The sequence below is a fragment of the Apium graveolens genome, chromosome 1 (genome assembly GCF_009905375.1).
Source record: "Apium graveolens cultivar Ventura chromosome 1, ASM990537v1, whole genome shotgun sequence".
Classification (NCBI taxonomy): domain Eukaryota; kingdom Viridiplantae; phylum Streptophyta; class Magnoliopsida; order Apiales; family Apiaceae; genus Apium; species Apium graveolens.
Genome location: NC_133647.1, coordinates 133,919,462 through 133,943,342, shown reverse-complemented (window position 1 = coordinate 133,943,342; position 23,881 = coordinate 133,919,462). Strand labels below are relative to the sequence as shown.

Sequence of the window (23,881 nt, the reverse complement as noted above, 5' to 3'; positions counted from 1 at the left end):
TACCTGATTGCTTGAAGAACTGACATCTGCTTCATCTTATTTGGCCATTAGGGCTAGATTGACATAGCTCGTTTCTTCACCTTCATCTACTCCATCAGCTTCCCAGTCCTTTTCTTGAGTCAGGAAATCCCTTTCCTTTTGTTTGAGCAGTTCAAAGTACTTCTTTTTGTAATCCACAGGCTCAAACTTCTTTTTCTCAGAACCAGGTTTCTGTATTCATTGGCAAAATGACCACCCAAGCCACATTTAAAACAGTTGAACTTAGATTTGTCCACCATGTTCCTATTTGGCTTGGTTACTCCAAAATTCCTTTTGAATTTGAGCTTGGAAAATCTTCTTGATAGGATGGCCATATGCTCATATATATCATCCATTTCATTCTGACCAGAATATTGGTCATTCTCAGCTATTAACCCTTTATCTTTGCCTTCACAAACTCTTGGGTTTGGTGCAGATTTCACAGCTTCAACCTTCATCTCTTTCCCTCTCTTGTTCAGCTACCAAGGCAATAGATTCTCCTTTCTTCCTCCCTTTCTCTAACTGCTCATCCTGCTCCATCTCGAGCTTATAGGTTTTTAAAATACCATACATTCTTTCCAAAGTAAACTCTTTATAACCTTGAGAGTTTCTAAGAGAGACTGTCATAGGCTTCCAGTCTTTTGACAAAGATCTAAGGAATTTCAGGTTCAAATCTTTTGTTTGGTAGACTCTCTCATGCAACAGCTCCTTCAACGTCTTTGGAATGCTTTGCTCATTGCCAACAACTTCTTTAACGTCTCTTGCAGCTTTGCGAAGAACATGAGGACCTTTCTCAATGCAATCAATATACCTTTCATCTTGTGAGAGAAGATGCAGGTGCATTTTCACCTTCCAGTGTTGATAATTGTCTTTGTCCAGAAAAGGGATCTTCACTCCAACATCCTTTCTACTTATATTGTTAGTTTGTTTTGATCTTTAAACTCTTTGTGTGTTAAGAGATTGCTCTGATACCAATTGTTATTTCTGAATAATCAAACAACAGAATTACAGAATGGGGGTTGAATGGAATTCTGGTTTCCTTTGGAAATTTAAAACTTCTTACGAATACGTATAACAGTGTTTGAATAAGCTAGTTGCGGATAAGAAGTATTCAAACATAAAGTAAATAAACAAGGGAGTTTAAAAAATTTCTGGTGAATTGATATTTCCCCCAGAGATATATATAAATGAAGAATATCTTTGTGATGCAAAAGCACACAACTGCTTACAAGAGTTCTTACAAACTACACTTGAGAGTTCTTAATGATACAGCTTACAAATGCTCTCTAGTTCTTGCTTGTGTTGACTGTGTCAATCAATATTTTAACTCTTTGCTATGCTTGGTTTATATATCACCAAGTTACATGTATGATACGACAAAACATAACTCCATTATTTAGGTCTTATCACGTGTTTCTTCATTTCTCTGTCCCATGCAATCCAGATAGATATAGCATATTTGAATGTCCTTGTTTTGCATGAAAATGGAAATGCTTCTTGATCTTCATAATTCTAATTATAGGCTGCCACATTTCTTTTGTATACAATCAACCCATGTGACTGTCCAGTCACTTTCATCTACTATTTGAATCTGATGTTCCTTGAGACTTCAGCATTATCTGTTGAGTCTGTTATGGATAATCCATTGAAGGTGCCTTGAGTCATCCGTTGAGAGCTTTGCAGATTATCCGTTGATAATATTTCCTTAGTAGTTGATACCCTTTCACTTATGTAGAATTGCAATGCATCACTTATTTATAATTAGCCAACCTGTTCTGCATATCTTGCTGGTAGCCAACATGACTTGGAATGTCTAACAATTTCTAAACCTCTAAGATATTATAGTATACATGAATGCGCTACATGCTTGTTTAATACAAGCTACTTCATCAAAATATGGTTACGCAAATCATTTAACTTATCTACTTAGAGTGTTTTGTTGAGTTATCATCAAGCCTACAACATATTCCTAACAAGTGTCATTAGACTTTATTCTCAATCTTGAATCTTTGCATATCCAGCAGCTTCATCAAAGAATTTTCTGAGTAGATTTTCCTCAGCTACATTTAAGTACATCTCCATTCTCTGTTTGATATCCTTCTGCTCTTAAGCAGATTCATCATTTTAATAGATATTTGCTCTAAGGTCGTGATGTTTGGATTTTCTAAGTGATAGATCGTCTAATTCCAGGAATCCAACCTTCTTACCATTTGGATTAAAAGTGAGAACCTTTACTCCAATATAAGTAGTTATCTGAGCTCCTCCTATAGGCATATCAATAGTTTGATCATCTTCATTTATGTACTTTAGAATGTACTTGGATTTGATGAGCATTCATTTCTGCTTTCCAGATTCCAAAATCTTCAAATCTGTAGACCATCTGGCAGTTGTAAAGTTGTTGACTTTTAGCAATGTCATAATATATTCCAACTCTTTCCATGGTTTATCTTGCATCTGTTCTTGTGAAATTCTCAATCTTTTTCCTGACTCAAAAAAATATAACTTCTTTTTCTTTGGCTTATTTTTATTAAACAAATCAAGCATAGTCTGAATATATATAATCTTCTATAGATCTTCAAACTTCACATTCTCACCAATTCCTGTCAAATTTCCTGGCTTTTTGAGAATTAAGGTATTCCGTGTATAAGTATCATCATAGGAAGACCCAAGCCACCTTTTCTGCCAGCTAATCTTGCTTGTGAATTTCCACTATAAACTCTATTAATGACTTCAGGTGAATTCTTTTAGGTGTTGGTGTCTTGCTTCCCCATAATAACTTCTTCTTTTCAGCTACTGAAAGTTGAGAAGTATCAAGCCTTGTGGAATCTTTAGAGTTAGACTTTTCTTCATTAAAATTTAGGTCTTCTTCCGGAATTGAATGATCATCTCTTAATTCTTGAGCAGTTATGTCTTCAACATGAGTAGTATTAGAGGTTGAGACTAGTTGAGCTTCAGTATTTATTTCTTTAATTTCCTTAACTTGAGCAATGTTAGAGGTTAATTTCACACTTTCATCAGCTTTTACTGGAATGTCTTCAACTTGAGTTCTGTCAGAGGTTGTCATCAGAATCATTATTTGAGTTTTCCAAATCAAGCTTTGAAGGTTCACCAACCTTTTCTTTTCCCTTATACCTTCTGTCAACATTAAGAATAGCTTGAGACCTTAGAACGCGCCTTTAAGCATCTAAAATTTGGCTGACCTCCTTTATTATAATTCCTCTGTTGGTCTTTCCACTTTTGGAAAATCATCAATTATTGGAATAACATCAGTATTTGCAGTATCAGCTTTTAGTAATTTGAAGTTTTCTTCTAGCTGTCTGATCTTCTCTAAATCAACATCTAGACATTCTCTTTCAATTACTCTTATAGCTGCTTCAGCATCAAATGCTAGAAGTTTTGGATCTTTGTAATTAAGAGTTATCTTTCTGCCTTTATATTTCAGAGTTTGTAAGTATTGACTTGCTTCAATAATGACTTCTAACTCAAGACAAACTTGGTCTTCATCAACATTTGTGACTATCAGAGTTTGCTTTTCATTAGTTGTAGTCACAGTTGTAGTCAGCTCTTTTGTAAGCACAGTTTTGGAGACTTGCTGTTTTCCTCTACCTCTACCATCACATCTACCTCCAGCTTTTTTAAATTTGGATAGTGGTTTTAGAGAAACCACTAGATCCAATTAGATCTCCACCTGTACTTTTAGGGGTTTTTCTTCCCTTATTTCCTCCATCAGGAGCATCATCCCTGTCATCAGTATTTGACTTTGATTTAAGCTACTTGCATTTAGATTTTTCTATAATCTCCCCCTTTTTGGCATCATCACCAAGCAAGAGAGAAACTATCAGCTTCAGGGACTCCTGAACATCATCTAGTTGACCAGACATTTTAGCTTGAGTAGCTTCTAATCTTGCCTGGTTAGCTTTCAATTTGTCTTGTCTTCCCAAACGAGGCTTTATTTATTTATGTAGATCAAGCTCAAACTTGAATTTGGCTTCATGAAAGGAATATTTGAGCTCATCAGTTTATGCATGAGTCTTGGTATGAGTAGTATGAACAAATTTTACCATAAATGCTGAGGCTTTGAGATGAGTAAGTAAATCTGATTTAAAATTTGTCTTTCAGCAGTCTCCAAGTGTTGAGAAGCATAACAATGACTGGATAATATGGATCCTTCCACTTAGATACCCACTCCTCATCCAAGTATTGTTGAACTGTAGCAACACCCAATTCATCGAGTTTCTTCTTCTTTTCTCTTTCTAGCATGTCTTCAGGAAAGATGATTTTATCTAGATCTTCATTAGGATCTAGAGACACATTGATCTTAGATGTATCAATGCCATCCCCATCACCAGACTCATCATATCCATCAGAGTGAACAGAGGCTTTATCATCAATAATTGGTCCCTTTAACTTCTGAGCCACTTCTTCTTCAGCATCATAGTTTAAGATAGAATCAGGAATTGGAGCTATATGAGACCAACTGCTTTAGAAACTTCCCTATCATCAGCATTTAGTTCAATTCCTTGAGAAATGATGACCAGTGGAATATGAACATCAACATTCATCTCTAAAACTTTAATTCCATTGGATTGTGCAGGGAATGCAGTATTGGATTGTTCCATAACATCAGCATGAGCAGGAACAGGGAATGTAGATGATGGAATGAAAATATGAATGGACTGTTGTATTGTCTTAGTTACAATAGGGATTTCCATTATGAATGAAGTGTAAATAGGAGTGGACTGCAGTAAAATATCAGTACTTCACCTGCAGGAAAAGTATCAGCATTTGCACTTGATGCTGCAGAGTGATTTTAAGGGACGACACAATGCAAAACATCACTTGCTTCTGGTAAATTCTAAACACCTGCAAAAAAACAAATAGCCACTTAATTCTCTATGTTAATTTAAAGTAGTCTCACTACTTCTCACACCACTTATATCTGGACTTTTAAGAGTCAGATTTTGCTTACTAGGATTAACTAAATCCTATCTCTCAACTACCTCTCCTTTTGCCAGTTCAGGAGCTTGCCACTCTAAATTTTTATTTTTCTCTAAATCTTTTCTCTCAATCTCACCGAAAAAGCACAAAATTTGATGTTCTATAGAAATAAGAGATGGCTGAGAAGAGTTGAATATGGTCACATGAACAGGGGTATCCATAGAGAAAGGACTGTCCATGGTTATCCCATTTGTATATAAGGTAATAGTAAACTCTGATACGGTACCGGTATCTAATTAAATGCTGATAATGGAAAATCAGAATTTGTACCTTGCGCAGTTGTAGTTGGAGCATCCACTGACATGGAAGAGATAGGCTGAACTTCAAGAATGTCATCAATATTTATGGCACTCTGAAACTGTTGAGCTTCATCAACCAATATCTATAATCCATTTATATCAGCATCAAAAGCCACACATTTGAGATTCTTGATTTTGTGAAGCTTTGGAGAAACAATTAGAGATGATACTATAGAAAAAGTTTGAGTTGTTGTTGTAGTAGGTTATTGTAGGCTCTCTTGTGAACTTGATTCATGAATAGTATGTTAGGCCTTAAATGAACTTTAGGGGTCGTGCATACAGTTAAATAATCAATCGAATTAAAGAACTCAACAGATAAAAACGGTTTTTGTGTGTTTTTGTGTTATTGAATAAAAACTTATTACAATACTCTCTTAAAGAATGCAAAGATATCCTTGAGAGCTTCTAGGTTATGTGTATGATATATCAATGCTTGGCACTTATAGTGTTAACCTAATTTGTGCTTATATACTGCACATTTACACAATCAATCTAGAAGATATATTACAAGTGAATAAGGAATCCTGAAATATATCCAACTATCGATTGCTACAATAAGTAAAGTCCAACACCGACATATCTCTGCAAATCAAAGTCTTCTAAATGAAATCAAGTACTTCCTGGAAATCGATGGACAAACTCTGATTTGTCAAATACTAATAGTCTTCATAAATTCTAATAACTTCCAGTAGCAAACTATGATTATAAACTCTGATATCATCAGTTATTTCCAACAATCTCCCCCAACTTGTGCATTAAGTAAATTATGTATAAGTTCCTAAATGATGATGTCAAAAATCTCTAAATGGAGAAATATTAGCAAGTGTAAAGTATAGTCACTGTATCAGACTTTATCTTTAGTCTTCAACTTTGGCAACGCTATATCATCAAAGAATTTCTTGAGTAGATTTTCTTCAAGAATATTTAAATACATATCCATCCTTTGTTTGATATCCTCCAGCTCTCCTGTAGATTCATCATTTTGATAGATAGCTGCTCTGAGGTCATGAATGTTGGATCTGCCAAGAGATAAGTCATCTAGATCCAGAAACCCAACTTCCTTACCATTTAGATTAAAAGTGAGAACTTTAATACCAATAGATGTAGTAACTCTATCTCCTCCTATAAGCCTATCAACAGTTTGACCATTTTCATCAATGCATTTTAGAATGTATTATGACTTGATGAGCTCCTTTCTGCTTCCTGAATACCATGTCTTTCAAATAAGCAGACCACCTAGCAGCAGTAGAATTGATTACCTTCTGTAAAGTTATGATATATTCCAACTCCTGCCATGGTTTACCTCTCATTTATTCTTGTGAAATCTTCAATCTTTTCCCTGACTCAAGAAAATATAGCATCTTTTCTTTTGGCTTATTTGTGTCATACTAATCAAGCACAATTTGGACTGAAATAATCTTATGTAGATCTTCAAGCTTCACATTTTCACATCCCTGTCAGATTCCCAGGCTCCCTTAGAATCAAAGCATTTCATGTGAAGTTATCAGTATTTATAAGACCCAAGCCGCCTCTCTTGCCAGCCATTCTAGATTGTGAATTACCACTATATATTTTGTTAATTGTCTCAGAAGAATCTCTCTTTGGTGCTGGTGTCTTACTTCCCCATAATAGATTTTTCTTTTCTTCAAGAGTAAGTTCTAGTTTATCAGTTCTTAAGCCTTTTTCATCAAATTTTGAGTCTCCTTCAGAAATAGTATGATCAGCTTTTATATCTTGAGCAGTATTATCATCAACAAGAGTAGTATCAGAGGTTGTGACTGGTTGAATTTCTGTTTCCGTAACTTGAGCAGTATTAGAGGTTAATATTGCATTTTCATGAGTATTGTTAGGAATATGTTGTAGGCTTGATGATATTTTACCAAAACACCTTTGTAGATTTAATTAAGTGTATTTGTAACTCTCAACGGATAATCTTGCTTTGTCATCCGTTGAAAGAATAGCTTATGTTTAAATAAGTTTTTATAACACATTCCTGTATACTGTAATATCCTGGAGAATTAAATGTTGTAGGATATTCTATGTAACACCCCCAAATCCGGGGTTAGGAATCTGGGTCGTTACATATCCATCCAATCCTTTGTCACATGTGTTAATCCCCATTATCCAACAAAACCACATCATAGACCCCAATCCTTCACACATACAAGTTATAATCTTAGAAATAATACATAACCAATAACATCTTTTATTACATATCAAATACACTTTCCAGGATCTAAGACTATTACTCATAACCTCTACATGAAGTTATGAATATTTCTAACTCGAACAACATCCTATCTGCATACTCTGGTCCACCTGAGCAAAGATGCAATTAGTTTGTGGGCAATCTACATATTCTCCACGCAATTACCTTCTCTCCAGCATACTAGCTATCTGTTGTGATATAATATATAAAAGCAAGAGTGAGCACTATGGCTCAGCAAGGTACATATATATTTATATGTATACATATATATATAACAATAAATGTACTTCATATTTTTCAAAGATTTCTGAAAACATATCTGCTTGTCAAACTTGTAATATTCTCAAAATCAACTGTAACATTATATCCACTTTATACTTGTCTTCATCTCTTTTTTTTTCAAACTTCAAGATTTTTCTCGAACCATAATTATAAACTGGATTTGATATTCACATCATGCATCTCATGATTTAAAACTCAGCCTTATCGGCTTTCTGTTGTAGATTGCACAATAATTTTCCAAAATGGAAGAAAGGGATTATGCTGGAATAAACCACGTACCGGAGATCAGCCGAGTACGAAATTTTATCTACTAGTAGAAGGAATACAAACCTAGCCTCCTTTGGGCTTAACAAGACATTACACGATGGTTGCCCATTTCCGTGCAAGTCCGAAAGTCAATGGTCACAGAGACTATATAACTGTACACTGCGCCACTCCGCGCCTGGTCACTACCCGATACCTCTCCATCCCGGGCAGGCCATATTCCAGTCCCAAAAAAATTATATCATTTACACAAAATCCTTTATCGAAGGAATAGATCGTTCTGAGTTGACCTTTAAATAAGATGATTTATTCATCACTTTTAATTCAATTGATCCTTGGGAGTTGTCGGAGTTTTGAATTTAAAATCATTTTCAAACCCTTAACTGTAGTAAAGTTTTACATATATTGTTCACTTGTTTTTCATTGAGCGAGGAAGCAAAACCCTTATGCTCCTAGACTAAGTTCCCTAAGGTTTTGATAAATTTCAGATGATTGATCTCTTCCGAGAAATTTTGAATAATTTAGAAAGTATCCTTGGGAACTATGTCTATTTTTAAATGATTTGTAGAGGTACGTAATATTAAATATTTATGGTCTCATAATATTTTTAAGAAGGATTCAATGAATTGATAAAACCTTAAGTACAAAATATTTCTCAATAAGGTCCAATGAATTGATAAAAATCTTAATTAAATACTTAAGACATGATTTGACATCTTATAATTATCCTTCGAATGGTTACATACATTTTAGATAGAGTGAATTGATTTAAAAACTTTTCAATATCTCTTTAAGTATTTTTCGGATATTTTAGTAACTCTTTAGGTATTAATTATAAATAAATTATCAAATAGGATATCCCTTGAGTGAATATTCGATTATCTCTTATAGTTATAAATCAAATCTCAATCGTTCGCTTAATATGTATGTTACGCGAAAGTACTTTGTTTATTGAAATAGAAATTCTCCGCGTCCGGCTCGTTCCGGAATTAAATCGATTTAAAATATCTCCGACTCCCACTATCTTGTATTATAATAAAATTACGTTTCAATTTCTCATACTCGTATAAAATGAAGTTTATTTTCGTAAACAATCACATAATTTAAATGTATTGATATCACAGACAAGCATATATTTTCAAACTGTAAATTATGGCATCAATATCACAACAGTGTATATAGCATGGATAATTTGTGATAGGGTTTCGTAAACTTGCCTGTTGTCCATGCTCTACCTTTATGTATCCCTCTCGGTCCTGGAACCTCTACCAAGACATAATATAACCTCGGTTAGTCGGGTTAACCAATGATCGACTTATTCTAAGTAGACTCATTCTACCCGATCTTCACTCTCTCGGGTTCATTTAACTTGCGGCATCTCACACCTCGTTACTGTCCATTTAAAATCTCGTTCGACACACCTATGTGTTCTTCTTACAATCCTTAACAACTCACTTTTTTTGATCATCTCCAAATTATATTATTAACTTGGCCAAAACGGGCGGTCAAAGTAGTACTTCTATAGTTGACTTTTCATTGAATTATTATTACGCGACTTGCACGCTAGCATTCTTAATAAATTGAAAAAATTAAGATCTAAATGCGAAACCACCTCAAGGAATTCTTGAGTATTTTTTTGATAATTATCGCAAAAGTTTCGATTTGAAAATATGAATTTAAATAGGTGAAAACATTTCCAAAGGTCGGTCGACTATGGAGTTCTACTATTCGCGCTAGTTTTACTAAAACACTCATAACACACAAACCGTTAAATCAATCGACACGCCGTCTTCACGTGTACGATCTAGATAACTTCTACGTTTTAATAAAAAAACAAAATCTGTCCTTTTTAGAAAACAAATTTCCCATATTTAATCAAAACAGGGCAGTAGCTAGGCAGTGGCTACGCGTCGTGTAGCATTACCGCGCGACTTTGGTTCTAAAATTTTTATAAAATTGGAAAATTAATATTTTAATGAAATTCTTTTTGGGTATTCTTCCTTACTGTAATATCCAGTTACCATTATTTTTCCATAGTTAAATTATAATTTTTAGGGTTCCAAAATCATCACACAACTCCGTAATCCGTAACTGTGTTCTCACAGAAATGCTTTTCACTAAATCGGCCATAACTCCTAAACCGTAAATCGCCTCGACGTTCTTTATATGTACCGAAACTACAAAATAATATCTAGATTTTCATGTCTAGTGGTTCACACTTTACAGATTATTTCATGTCCGAATTCTCTGCACAAACCAGAACATGTGCAACAAGTCCATTACTTAACAACCACAACAAGATCTTGCCATTTCCACTACTTGTAACCAACATCAACATATATAACCTTCAAGATTCACTCATCTACTCATTATTTACATCATCTAGTGTAACATCCAAGAACCACATCTCATAATCTTTTAAACTTAACAAGATTTAAATATATAAACATTAAGCATTCACAATCTGTTAAATCTTGAAACCATATAACAATAATCCTTAAAATCCAACCATAAAATCTTTAAGGGTGAAGAGTTATACCTTCTTGGATCCTTAGAACACCTAGGAGGAGTGTATTAACCTTGTAGAAGATTGATCTATCCCTAACAAGCCTTAGACTAACAAGAAAAATCAAGAAAACGAGTTAGTAAAATTCGGAGTTACTTTTCAGCATCTCCTTCAAACATTTTTATAAAATTGAAAACAAATTATTTAAGTCTTAAATTTGGTATGAAGCTTACCTATGATATGGAGCAGCTACGGTTAAAATTTCATGACATTTGAGTGGGTAGATCTTAAGTTATGAATTTTTATTTCTTGAGGGTTCTTGGAAATTCGGAAATGGAGAAGGATGGAGAGAATAGCTTTCTTTTGCTTGGCTCTTGAAAGTGTGTTAGGTTATAAGTATATATATGTGGATATATGTATAAGAGCTGCACTTGGACAAGAAATAATAGAAGTATGGCTTGTGATTGTGTGTTGAATGAGAGAAATATGGAGGTATGGTGCATGTACTCCTTGTCTCCCCCTTTACTATTCACAACATTATTCTAGTTTGATTGACTAACTACTAGTTACACTTCTAACTACTAGTTGGGTGTAGGATTGTGCATGGCCAACTTGCATGGCTTCCAATTACTTCCTCATTTAATTATCGTTCATGCACTTGTCGTTTTATTCCAATAGTTTTCCCGTAGAACGTTTCATTTCGCAAGGATTTCGTTTATCGTCTATAATCCTTTAATCACTTCCATTCCTTTCTCTTGAAATTAATAACATCTTGATGAGATGTTTATTTAATATAGTATTCCCGGTTCTACACCATTCTTTACGGATTCTAAAACACATAGAATGGGTGGGAATCTTCGAATTTTGACGGCTTTTGCATTCACATATTTCGCTCGTTAAACCAGAATACGTTCTCGGATTCTTAAGATTCAACTATTCATTTATGGTGAACTCAAAATTTTTTGCATAATCACATCCAATTATTATTCACTGAAGTTTTAAAATACTCCAAAATTTAGGGTTCTTACATTCTAAGTCATGTTGGCTACAAGAATGATATGCAAAATAGGTTGGCTAATTGTAAATATTAGATGCCTTATAATTTTTCATAAATGAAATTGAGTCAATTGCTTTGGAAATACTTTCAACGGATGTTTCTACAAGGCTTCGACGGATGACCCAAGTTTCAATCAACGGATGATCCAATAGAGTCTCGACGGATAATCAATAGAGTGTCGACGGATAATTAACAGAGTCTCGATGGACAACAAATTTAAATAGGAGTTGATAGTGACTTGACAGTCACATGGGTTGATTATATACAAAAGGAATGTGTCAGCCTATTAGCAGGATTTTGAGAACAAATAAGCATTTCTGTTTCCATGCTTACTTGAAGAAATACAAAGATGCTGGATAGAGAAATGAAGAACCATGTGATTAGACTAAGACATGTTTTTTTATTAGTTTGTCTTTTTCACATGTAACTTGGTGATATATAAACCAAGAGTAGCAAGTAGAAAAATATTGATTGAAAGAACTGAGAAATAAATAAGGCATAAACTGTTAAGAATTTCTTAGTTCTTACTTTTGTAAATTTACTTTTAAGCAGCTGTGTGCATTCTTGCATCACAGAGTTCTCAATCAATATATATCTTTGGTGGAAAGATCAAACCACCAGAAAGTTTTTAAATCTTTGTGTTTAATAACTTTGTGTTTTGAATACATTCATATTTTATTCCGCACACTTGCATATTCAAACACTGATATACTTTGATAAAATAGTTTCTTTAATTTCAAAAAGAAACCTAGAATTACATTCAACCGCCCTTCTATAATTCTATTATTAGATTATTTGGGAATAACAATTGGTATCAGAGCAAGCGCTTGATATACTAAGAGTTTAAAGATCAAAATAACTAACAACATGAGCAGAAAGGATGTTGGAGTGAAGATCCCCTTTCTGGATAAAGACAACTATCACCACTAGAAGGTGAAAATGCACCTGCATCTTCTCTCTCAAGATGAAAGATATGTTGATTGCATTGAGAAAGGCTCTCATGTTCCTCGAAGAGCTGCTACAGATACTGAAGGAGCTGTAGGCAATGAGCAAAGTATTCCTAAGCCATAATCAGAATGGACAGATGAAGACATTGAGCAAGTGCACAAAGATAAAAAGGCTATGAACATTCTTTTCAATGGTCTTGATGGATATATATTTGACAATGTCATCAACTGCAAAACTGCTAAAGATATTTGGGATACAATTCAAATCATATGTGATGGAACTGAGAAAGTGAGGGAAAATAAGATGCAACTTCTAATCCAGCAGTATGAGCACTTTTATTGTGAAGATAGTAAATCTTTGAGTGACATCTTTAGTATATTTCAAAAACTACTAAATGCACTGAAGCTGCATGGAAGAGTCTATCAGAAAAAAGATTCAAACCTGAAATTCCTTATATCTCTACCAAAAGAATGGAAGCCTATGACTATTTCTCTCAGAAATTCTCAAGATTATAAGTAATTTACTTTGGAGAGACTGTATGGCATTCAAAAAACTTATGAGCTTGAATTGGAACAAGATGAGCTGATAGAGAAAGGAAGGAAGAAGGGAGGATCTATAACTTTGGTAGCTGAACAAGAGAGAGTGAAAGAGATGAAGGTTGAAGCTATGGAATCTACACCAAACTCTAGGGTTTGTGAAGGCAAAGGAAAATGGATAGTGGCTGAGCATGAAGATCATCTCAGTCAGGATGAAATGAAGGACATAGATGAACATCTAGCTTTCCTATCAAGAAGGTTTTCCAAGCTCAAATTCAAAAATAATTTTGGAGCATCCAAGCCAAATAGAAATATAGTGGATAAATCGAAATTCAAATGTTTCATATGTGGCTCGAGTGGTCATTTTGCAAGTGAATGCAGAAAGCCTGATTCTGAGAAAAAGAAGTTTGAGCCTGTGGATTACAAAAAGTACTTTGAACTGCTCAAACAAAAGGAAAGGGCTTTCCTAACTCAAGAAAAAGATTGGGTAGCTGATAGGGTAGATGAGAATGAAGAAACAAGCTATATCAATCTAGATCTAATGGCCAAATCGGATGAAATAGAGGTCAGTTCTTCAAGAAATCAGGTAATCACTACTAACCTAGCACACCTTTCTAAAGATGAGTGTAATGATGCTATAAATGACATGACAACAGAATTATATCACTTGTGTGTTACACTTAAATCACTCACTAAAAAAAACATAAAAATTAAACAGAATAATCTATTTTTAAGTGAGAGAAATACTGTGCTAGAAACTCAATTTGTTGAGTTTGAGAAACTAAAGATAGAATGTACAATTGCTAAAGAGAAACTGACTGAATCTTTAAAGAAAGAGGAGATCTTAAGAAAGCAGCTTGAATGAGAGCAAGAGGTTATCAAAGCTTGGAAGTCATCAAGAGATGTACATACCCAATTCGCTAAAGTTCAAGGTATAGAATCATTCTGTGAAGAAGCCTATAGAAAGAGCAAGGAGAAACTGGATCCTGTTGTATTAGAAGGATTTTCAACGAATGTGGATTTAAAGGATAATGAAGATTATCCGTCGAAAGATAAAAGGGATTATCCATCGAAAGACAAGAAACCACATCCGTCGAATGAAAGAAAGCCAATTAGCAAAGCTAAGCTACCTAAACTCAATGAGAAATATGGATCAGTTTCCAAGAACTTTATTACAGGAGAATTTAGTCAAGTCAAGGAGAACAAAAGAGTTAATGTGGGGCATCTGTCAATGAAGCAACTGAATGACAGAGTGGAGAAAATTGAGGTTGAGGCATAGTCCAAAAGGAAAAATAATAGGAATGGGAAAGTATGAATTAAGAAACATAACAACTATACACCTGATAAATATGCACCTAGAAAAATCTGTGTTAAGTGTGGTAGTGTTAATTATCTGTCTGTTAATTGTAAATCTGCCATGCCTGCACCCATGTCTGTACCTCCCCCATTTCCCAACATGCCCGAAATGCCTATGAATGTTATGCATGCACAGAATTTGAATGCACAATTTTATAATATGCCATTTGCACAAAATCCTTACTATGCTACATACCTCAAATGCCATTTACCATGCCATACTGGAATAACATGTTTGCACATAATATGCCATTTCATGTTAACTAACCTGTGCATCATAATTCCGCAATTATGAATGGTTTTCAAAGCCCTACTCCAATTACCAAGGTTGAATCTCAGTCACCTAAGTCAAATGAGGATAAGCCTAAGAAACCTAAAAGGAAGGCTAACAATACAGGACCCAAGGAAACTTAGGTACCAAAATCAACTTGATTTGATTTTGATGTGTTCAGGGAAATAGAAAGAATCTTTGGTATCTGGATAGTGGTTGCTCAAGGTACATGACTGGAGATTCTACCCTTGTCACTGAGTTCAAGGAGAGAGTTGGCCCAAGTATTACTTTTGGAGATGACAGCAAAGGGTATACTGTGGGATATGGCTTGACTTCTAAAGACAATGTCATCATTGAAGAAGTTGCTCTAGTGGATGGACTCAAACACAATCTTTTGAGTATCAGCCAACTATGCGATAAGGGCAACTCAGTAACATTCAATTCAGAAGCCTGCGTTGTTACAAACAAAAAGAACAACTAAGTGGTTCTCACTAGAGTGATAAAAAGTAATGTGTATCTAGCTAACTTCAACTCATCAAGTGCGAATTCTATTACTTGTCTTTTCAGCAAAGCAAGTCAAGATGAAAGTTGATTGTGGCACAAGAAATTGTTCCATCTGAACTTCAAGACTTTGAATGAATTAGTCAGGAAAGACCTAGTCAGAGGCATTCCTTAAGTTGAGTTCTCAAAAGATGGACTGTGTGATGCCTATCATAAAGGAAAGCAAGTCAAGGTATCATTCAGAAAGAAGCTTGAATCTACAATTGAAGAACCACTGCAACTATTGCACATGGACTTGTTTGGACCGGTCAATGTGTTATAAATCTCAAAGAAAAGATATTTCCTAGTGATTGTGGATGATTTCTCAAAGTTCACTTGGATACATTTTCTAAAATCTAAAGATGAAGGTAGTGAAATAATTATCAATCATATAAGGCAAGTCAACAATCATCCTGATCTTAAAGTTAGAAGATTCAGGAGTGATAATAGAACTGAGTTCAAGAATTTTGTAATGAGGTTATTTTGTGAAGAAAATGGGATCATGCATGAGTTTTTAGCAGCAAGGACTCCACAATAAAATGGAGTGGTGAAAAGAAAGAATAGATCTCTTATTGAAGCTGCAAGGACAATGCTAGAAGAATCAAAGTTACCAACTTACTTTTGGGCAGAAGCTGTGAATATTGCATGCTATACTTAGACTATTTCTTTGGTCAATCAAGCAAAATACATGACTCCCTATCAATTATTCAAGAACATGAAGCCAACATTAAACATATGAAGGTATTTTTGTTAGGTATACAGTTGGGAAAGCATACAGAGTCTACAATCTCAGAACCAACTTTGTTATGGAATCTGTACATGTTGTGTTTGATGATAAGAATATTGAAGGACTGCAAGATGAAGGTTTCCATAAAAGCCTCAAATTTGATAATGTTGAGATGAACTGTGATGACAGTGATGGTGAAAGTGATCAAGAAATAATTTTTAAGGAAAATACAGAAAAGTCAGCAAAAAATGATGCACAAAATTCTACATCCGTTGAGAGACAAGATGCATCATCCGTTGAAAGACAAACTGCATCATCTGTCGAAAGGCAAAATTCAACATCCGTTGAGCCATTAATAGGGGTTGAAAGTCAATATGGATCACACACAGAAAAACCCCAACTTCAAGTCAAAGATCCACAAACTCAGGGGGAGTTTTTTCAAATCAAAACTCAGTCACACATCAAGACAACTTTGAGGCCTCTTCATCTAGAGCTAATCTACCATAACAAAGGAAGTGGACTAGAGATCACCCATTTGAACTAATTATTGGTGATGCATCTTCAAGCATGTAAACAAGGAAAGTAACTCAAGAAGAATGTCTATATAGCAGCGTCCTGTCACTGGAAGAGCCCGAGAAGGTAAAAGAAGCTTTGTTGGATCCTGATTGGGTTTTAGCTATGCAGGAAGATCTAAACCAATTTGAAAGGAATAAAGTATGGAAGCTGGTACCCAAACCTAAAGGAAAGAATTATGTTAGATATATTTGATAATATTATGTGTAATATGATTTCTGTTTAGTTTTCAGATCTTAACTAACAGGACAAATCAATACTTAACTGAAAATCAGCACTTATACTGAAGACAGAACTTAAGATATCAAAACTTAAGTTATCAGAACTTAAGTTATCAGAAGATATTTATCAGGAGATAATATCAGGACTTAAGATGACTTTCAGATAAGGAAGGCGGCTGATTGAAAGGAAAGAATATCGAGACTAAGACAGAAAGAAATATGCATGAAGAAGGAATTCTATGAAGAATAGAATACTTGGAAGAAAAGATAACTAGTTGATATATTTTAGGAAGCAGAATTATATTCGATATCAATTAGAACATTATCTTGTAAATGTGTAGTATATAAACACAGACATAGGGTTTACACTATAAGTGTTATCATTATCGAAGTTATTAATCATTATAACCCTAGCAGCTCTCGTGATAATTTGTTCATCACTGAGAGAGGACAGTTCTATATTGTAACAGAGTTTATTGTGTTGAATAAAATCTATTTTCTGTTACTTGAGTTCTGATATTCAATTTGATTGTTGTAAACACTGTATTCAACCCCCTTCTACAGTGTGTGTGACCTAACAAGTGGTATCAGAGCAGATCTGTTAACACACATACAGTTTAAGATCCAAAAACAATCATGTCTGAAGAAGAAACTCCAACCAAGTCTACCAAAACTGAAGAACCTCCAAAAACCATAACCCATAGTCGATATGAGACTATAAGAGTTCCCATGTTGAAACCTTCTGAGTATTCCATATGGAAAGTGAAGATGGCTATGTTTCTGGAAGCTACAGATCCAGAATATCTCGACAGGATTAATGAAGGACCACATATGCCAACCAAACTCTCTGTGAAAGTTGCAGGTCAGCCAGCAAAGTCTGTACCAAAGGAGAAAAGTGATTACACTGCTGAAGATATCTCATCGATTGCAAATGATGCAAAGGTAAGACACTTGATGCATAGTGCCATTGATAATGTCATGTCAAACAGGGTAATTCAATTCAAGACTGCAAAAGAGATATGGGATATTTTGGAAACAAGGTATCAGGGAACTGATTCAATCAAGAAGAACAGGAAGACTATACTCACTCAAGAGTATGAGCACTTTGACTCAAATCCTGATGAGTCATTAACTGGTTTATATGACAGATTTGTCAAACTCTTAAATGATTTGTCACTAGTTGACAAAGAGTATGATATTGATGATTCAAATCTTAAATTCCTGTTTGCTCTTCCTGAAAGATGGAATTTGAAGGCCACAATAATAAGAGACAACTATAATCTTGATGAAACAACTCTTGATGAAATTTATGGGATGCTCAAGACTCATGAACTTGAGATGGAACAAAGAAGCAAGAGGAATGGAAGAAAGTCAAGGACAGTTGCCTTTGTGGCTGAGGAGGAGTCCCAAAGAAGCTGCCTCAAGGAAAGGCAAGGGAAAAGCTCTCATCACAAAGTCTGATACTGAGTCATCAAGTTCTGAAACTGATGAGGACTCAGAAATAGAAAGTATACCTGAGATGGACCCTGATGAAGAGATGATGAAGCTGTGTGCTCTTATGGTGAAAGGAATCACAAAGATTGCATACAAGAAATTCAGGAGAGGAAAGAAGTTTTCCAGGAAAGGTGCAAGTTCTGATAAGAAAGGATTCAGAAAATCTGAAGGCAAAGGAGGAAAGTCTCAAGAGGAGATTACTCAAATGTTGAATGTTACAACTGTGGTGAAAAAGGCCACATATCTCCTGATTGCAGAAAAGGGAAAAGTGACAAAGGCAAGGCTCTTGTCACAAAGAAGAAAAGCTGGTCAGATGCTTCAGATTTTGAGGATGAGGAAAACTATGCCTTGATGGCAAATGCTGATAGCAGTTCTGATACTACTGACTTAAAGGTACCTCAAACTACTTATGCCTTTCATACTGATGATATTACTGAGTTGAGAAGATATCTTAAAACCATGTTCATTAGTTATAAAGATCAAACTTTAATATGTGAAAGATTAACTTCTGAAAATCTTGCTTATAAAAAGAGGAATGATTATTTAGAAAAAGAGTTAGTCATGTTCCATCAAACTCAGAAAGATAGAAAGGTAAATCCCGTTAAGTTTGTAACTGCAAAGACTGATATTGAGAAATCAGAAGCTAAGGAGAAATTAACTTCTGACAAACCTAAACAGGATAAGCCAACTGAAGTTAACATAGGCTTAATGACTAAGAAGCAGCTTAAGCATAAGCTGAAAGAGGTTAAAAATGTAAACAAGGTAAAGCCGCCTAGGAAAAATAGGAATGGAAAGAAAGGTGTGAACAAAAGTAACAATTATAAGCCTGTTCCTAATGCTCCTAGAAAAACATGTCATAACTGTGGAAATTCTAACCATCTGGCTTCTTTTTGCAGGAAGAATAAGAACATAAACTCATTACCCTCAAAGTCAGCAGTTAAGAGTCAGTCTGTTAGATATAAGCCACAAAATCCTTGTTTTCATTGTGGTAGTTTATGGCATTCCATTTATACTTGTAAGGAATATCATAGTTTGTACTATGATTATTATCAAATAAAACCTTCTGTAATTATTCCTTCTAGTGTAAGTTCTGATGCAAAGTCTGATATTGCAAATTCTGATAAGAAAACTGCTAACATAAACTCTGATGCTAAATCCGCTGCAAATGTTAACAAACTTAATAAGGCCAAAGGATCAAAGCAAGTTTGGGTCCTTAAAACTAATCATTAGTGGTTTTTGTGATTGCAGGGCAACAGGAAGAACATCCTAGTTCTGGACAGTGGATGTTCAGGACATATGACTTGAAATAAAGCCCTGCTATCCGACTTTGTGGAGAAAGCTGGCCCAGTTGTTTTTTATGGAGATGGCAACATTGGAAAAACTCTGGGATATGGCAATATCAATCTTGGGAATGTCATCATTAAAAAAGTAGCTCTAGTCTTAGGACTTAAACACAATCTGCTGAGTGTTAGTTAAATCTGTGACAGAGGTTATCATGTGGATTTCTTTGAAGAACACTGTGAAGTTGTAAGCAAATCTACAGGCAAAGTTGTTCTAAAAGGATACAGGCATGGTAACATTCATGAAGCCAAGCTTTCAACAAGTACTGATGGTTCTGCAATCTGTCTGTTGAGTAGAGCATCAATTGAAGAAAGCTGGGATTGGCACAAGAAACTCTCTCATTTAAATTTTAACAATATAAATGAACTAGTCAAGAAAGATCTTGTGAGAGGACTGCCAAAATCAGTATTTGCTCCTGATGGCCTTTGTGATTCATGTTAGAAGGCAAAACAAAGAAAATTTTTATTCAAGAGCAAGACTGAATCATCAATTCTTGAGCCTTATCACCTACTACATGTTGATCTATTTGGTCCAGTGAATGTCATGTCTATTGCAAAGAAGAAATATGCCATGGTCATAGTGGATGAGTTCACCAGATACACATGGGTGTATTTCTTGCACACAAAAAGTGAAACTGCATCTATCTTGATTGATCATGTCAAGCAACTGGATAAATTGGTCAAAGATTCTATGAAGATCATAAGAAGTGATAATGGCATTGAGTTCAAGAATTTGATCATGGAAGAGTTCTGCAAAGACCATGGAATAAAGCAGGAATTTTCTGCTCCTAGAACTCCACAGCAAAATGGAGTTGTAGAAAGAAAGAATAGAACTCTTATTGAAGCTGCACGAACTATGCATGATGAAGCAAAGTTGCCAACCTACTTTTGGGCTGAAGTTGTGCAGACTGCTTGTTTTACTCAGAATGCTACACTCATTAACAAGCATGGAAAAACACCATATGAGATGGTGAAGAAAAAGTAGCCAAATCTGAAGTATTTTCATGTATTTGGATGCAAGTGTTTTGTTCTTAAGACTCATCCTAAACAGCTATCCAAATTTGATCTAAAAGCTGATGAAGGAATTTTTGTTGGATATCCACTTTCCACAAAAGCCTTCAAAGTCTACAATTTAAGAACAAGGGTTGTCATGGAATCTATCAATGTCTCTTTTGATGATAAGAAGAATACTGGACTTGAAGATTTCAATGATCATGATCAGCTGAGATTCGAAAATGAAGTGTTAAATTCTGATTCTGTAAATCCTGACAGTCTAAATCCTGATACTACAAACTCTGAGGGATTTAACTCTGATGTTATTGCAACTGTGGTGACTACGCCAAAGCAAGATGCACCTGTGCAGGGGGAGCATACTGAAGATCCAACCACATCTCAAGAAGCATCAGAACCTACAACAGGCTCTTCAATTTCTGATTCATCAAGTTCTGATGAGCCAAGTTCTGGAAACTGATAAGTGGCATTTTATACCACTTAGAACGTCTTATAATGGCTTGAATTGATGTCTTGAAATCAAGTATTTTGTGTATTTGATGCGTTTTTCTAGTGTTTGTGCATTTCAGGGTATTAATTGCATTTCTGGAGAGATTTCATCAAGAATAAGCCTTGGCATGTGTTTGGCATTGCAAGTGGGAAGATAGGAGCAGGTTGCAGCAAAGATTTGGAGCAGAAACAGAGCATTTTCCAGAAAGGGTCTGAGCGCATGCTCAGCTCTACTGAGCAACCGCTCAGGAAGCTGAGCGCCCGCTCAGGAATGCTGAGCGGCCGCTCAGGGACAGAATTTTAGATTAATTATTTTAGACTCCTGGTTCTGTTTAACTTCCAACTTCTGAGTTAGCTGGGTTTTATAGGACTCCTATATTAGTAGTTTTCAGAGACGTTTCACATAGGTTGGATCGTAGTATTAATCAAGGAGCGAGGAGATAAGGAAGAAGACCGTTTTAGCACATCACAAGGAAGAGGAAGCATATTTTCGTGTGATTCTTTATTTCGTTGTAACGTTGGATGCTAGTTTTCTTTACTTTGAACCTATTTACTCTTGTGACGTACTCTGGTTTAATATAAGTAGTTTTAGTTATTATTCTCGTGTGTTATTACCATGTTTTCATATGAACCCATGATGACGATGAGTGCTATCATGGGCTAATCATGATCATGAGGTCGTAACGGATTTACTATGAAATTCTTTAGTTAGTTATTTAATACCTTAGTGTGTGATAATTATATGATATCTAGTATTGGTTGTGCTTATTCGTCTTATGTGCGTCACGAACATATAAGATAGGGTGTTAATCTCTTGTAAAGCGACGATGGATCTTGAGGTTTAGAACTTGCCATGCTATCATAGGTTCATGTACGAGTATGCATGATTAGTGGGTAACTCTAACCGTTTTACTTGCCCTGTGTTATCAAAAGGAATAACTTGTGCTTAAATCGTTATGTTGTCAAATTCTGTAGACATATAGGGTCTCAACATAATTGATGCCTATACAACTTCTATCTTAATTGTGGATGCTTGGTAGAATGGTATTAGTACAATGAAAGTTGGCTTTTATCAGTTTCGTGTTGTTCGATTAATATCATCACTGTTGCATGCTAAGGGTAATAACAATGACTACTGAACGAAGTAGTAATGAAGTTGTGATCTCAAGTGTGTTTTAATATTGTTAATTCAAGTGTTAATTAAGTGCTTAATTCTCATAGTTAATTGTAGTTAATAATTAGTTAATCAATCTAAGTGTTATTGTCTTAACATTGAGAAGTAATCATACATTGGTGAGTGAGTGTTAATTGAACATAATTAGTCTGAGTCTCTGTGGGAATGAACTAGAAAGTATTCTATATTACTTGTGAACGCGTATACTTGCGTATATTATTAGCGCGTGTTTTCTCCCTAACAAGTTTTTGGCGCCGCTGCCGGGGACTCGGCGTATTTGTTTAGTTTATATACTTATCATCAGTGGTCATTAGGACTCAGTGATTAAGACGTGTTACTTATTGTTTCCGGTTGTGTTTCAGGTATTTAGCGAGCGTTTATGCAAACACGTTCTCGTACTCGCAAGAGGACTTTAGATACGGCTGAGGAGATAGACGAAGTTCTTGATATTCCGGAGAAGATAGATTTTGAAGACTCGGATTCAGGAAGTAAGCAGAAAGAGCCAGTAATCATGGGTGATCGTATAGTTCCGGCAGATCCGGCTCTTATGGACTTTTCTCGGCCTAAAATTGATGACATTCAGTCAAGCATTATGCACCCGGCTATTGAGGCCAATAACTTTGAAATCAAGCCGGGCACTATTCAGATGGTGCAGAATTCCGTTTCTTTCGGAGGTGCTGCAACTGAAGACCCCAACATGCACATAAGGAATTTTGTCGAGATCCGTAGTACTTTCAAATACAATTGTGTAACTGATGAAGCTATCAAGCTGAGGCTTTTCCCATTCTCACTGAGGGATAAAGCTAAGGACTGGTTACATTCTGAACCAGCTGGGTCTATCAGTACTTGGCAAGATCTTGCGCAAAAGTTTCTAGTGAAGTTCTATCTAATGAAAAAGACTGCGGCTATGAGGAGTGCTCTTACTCAGTTTGCGCAGCAACCTACAGAATCTATGTGCGAAGCTTGGGAGCGCTACAAGGAGATGTTGAGAAAGTGTCCACATCATGATATGCCTGATTGAATGGTGATCACTGGTTTCTATAATGGTTTGGGGGCCCAATCTCGGCCCATGCTCGATGCAGCAGCTGGAGGCGCCTTGTGGGCCAAAAGCTATACTGAGGCTTATAATCCGATTGAGACTATGGCTGCAAATAAGCATCAAAACCCAACTCAAAGGATAATGCCTGGGAAGGTAGCAGGTATTCTGGAAGTTGATGCAACTACAGCTATTGCAGCGCAGCTCCAAGCGCTGTCTATGAAGGTCGATTCTCTAGCCACCTATGGAGTCAATCAGATAGCTATGGTCTATGAGCTTTGTGCAGGTTCTCATGCTAAGGATCAGTGTTCTCTTGTTAATGATTCTGTTCAGTATGTGAACAATTATCAGCGACCGCAGCAGCCTGTGCCAGCTACTTATCATCCTAACAACAGAAATCATCCAAATTTCAGCTGGAGTAATAATCAGAATGCTATTCAGCAACCATATCAGCAAGGCGTAAGTAAACAGTTCAATCCACTTGGATTCCAGCAACCACAACATTATGCTCAAAGGCAATCATATCCTCAAC

The 23,881-nt window shown here is 35.5% G+C and overlaps 1 non-coding gene across 1 annotated transcript; it reads right to left on the bottom strand.

The window, feature by feature from the left end:
• Positions 1 to 23,217: 23,217 nt before the first annotated feature.
• On the bottom strand, positions 23,218 to 23,324 carry LOC141680072 (small nucleolar RNA R71). The gene has a single exon (XR_012558257.1). It is a non-coding gene; the product is annotated as a small nucleolar RNA R71 (small nucleolar RNA).
• Positions 23,325 to 23,881: the final 557 nt, after the last annotated feature.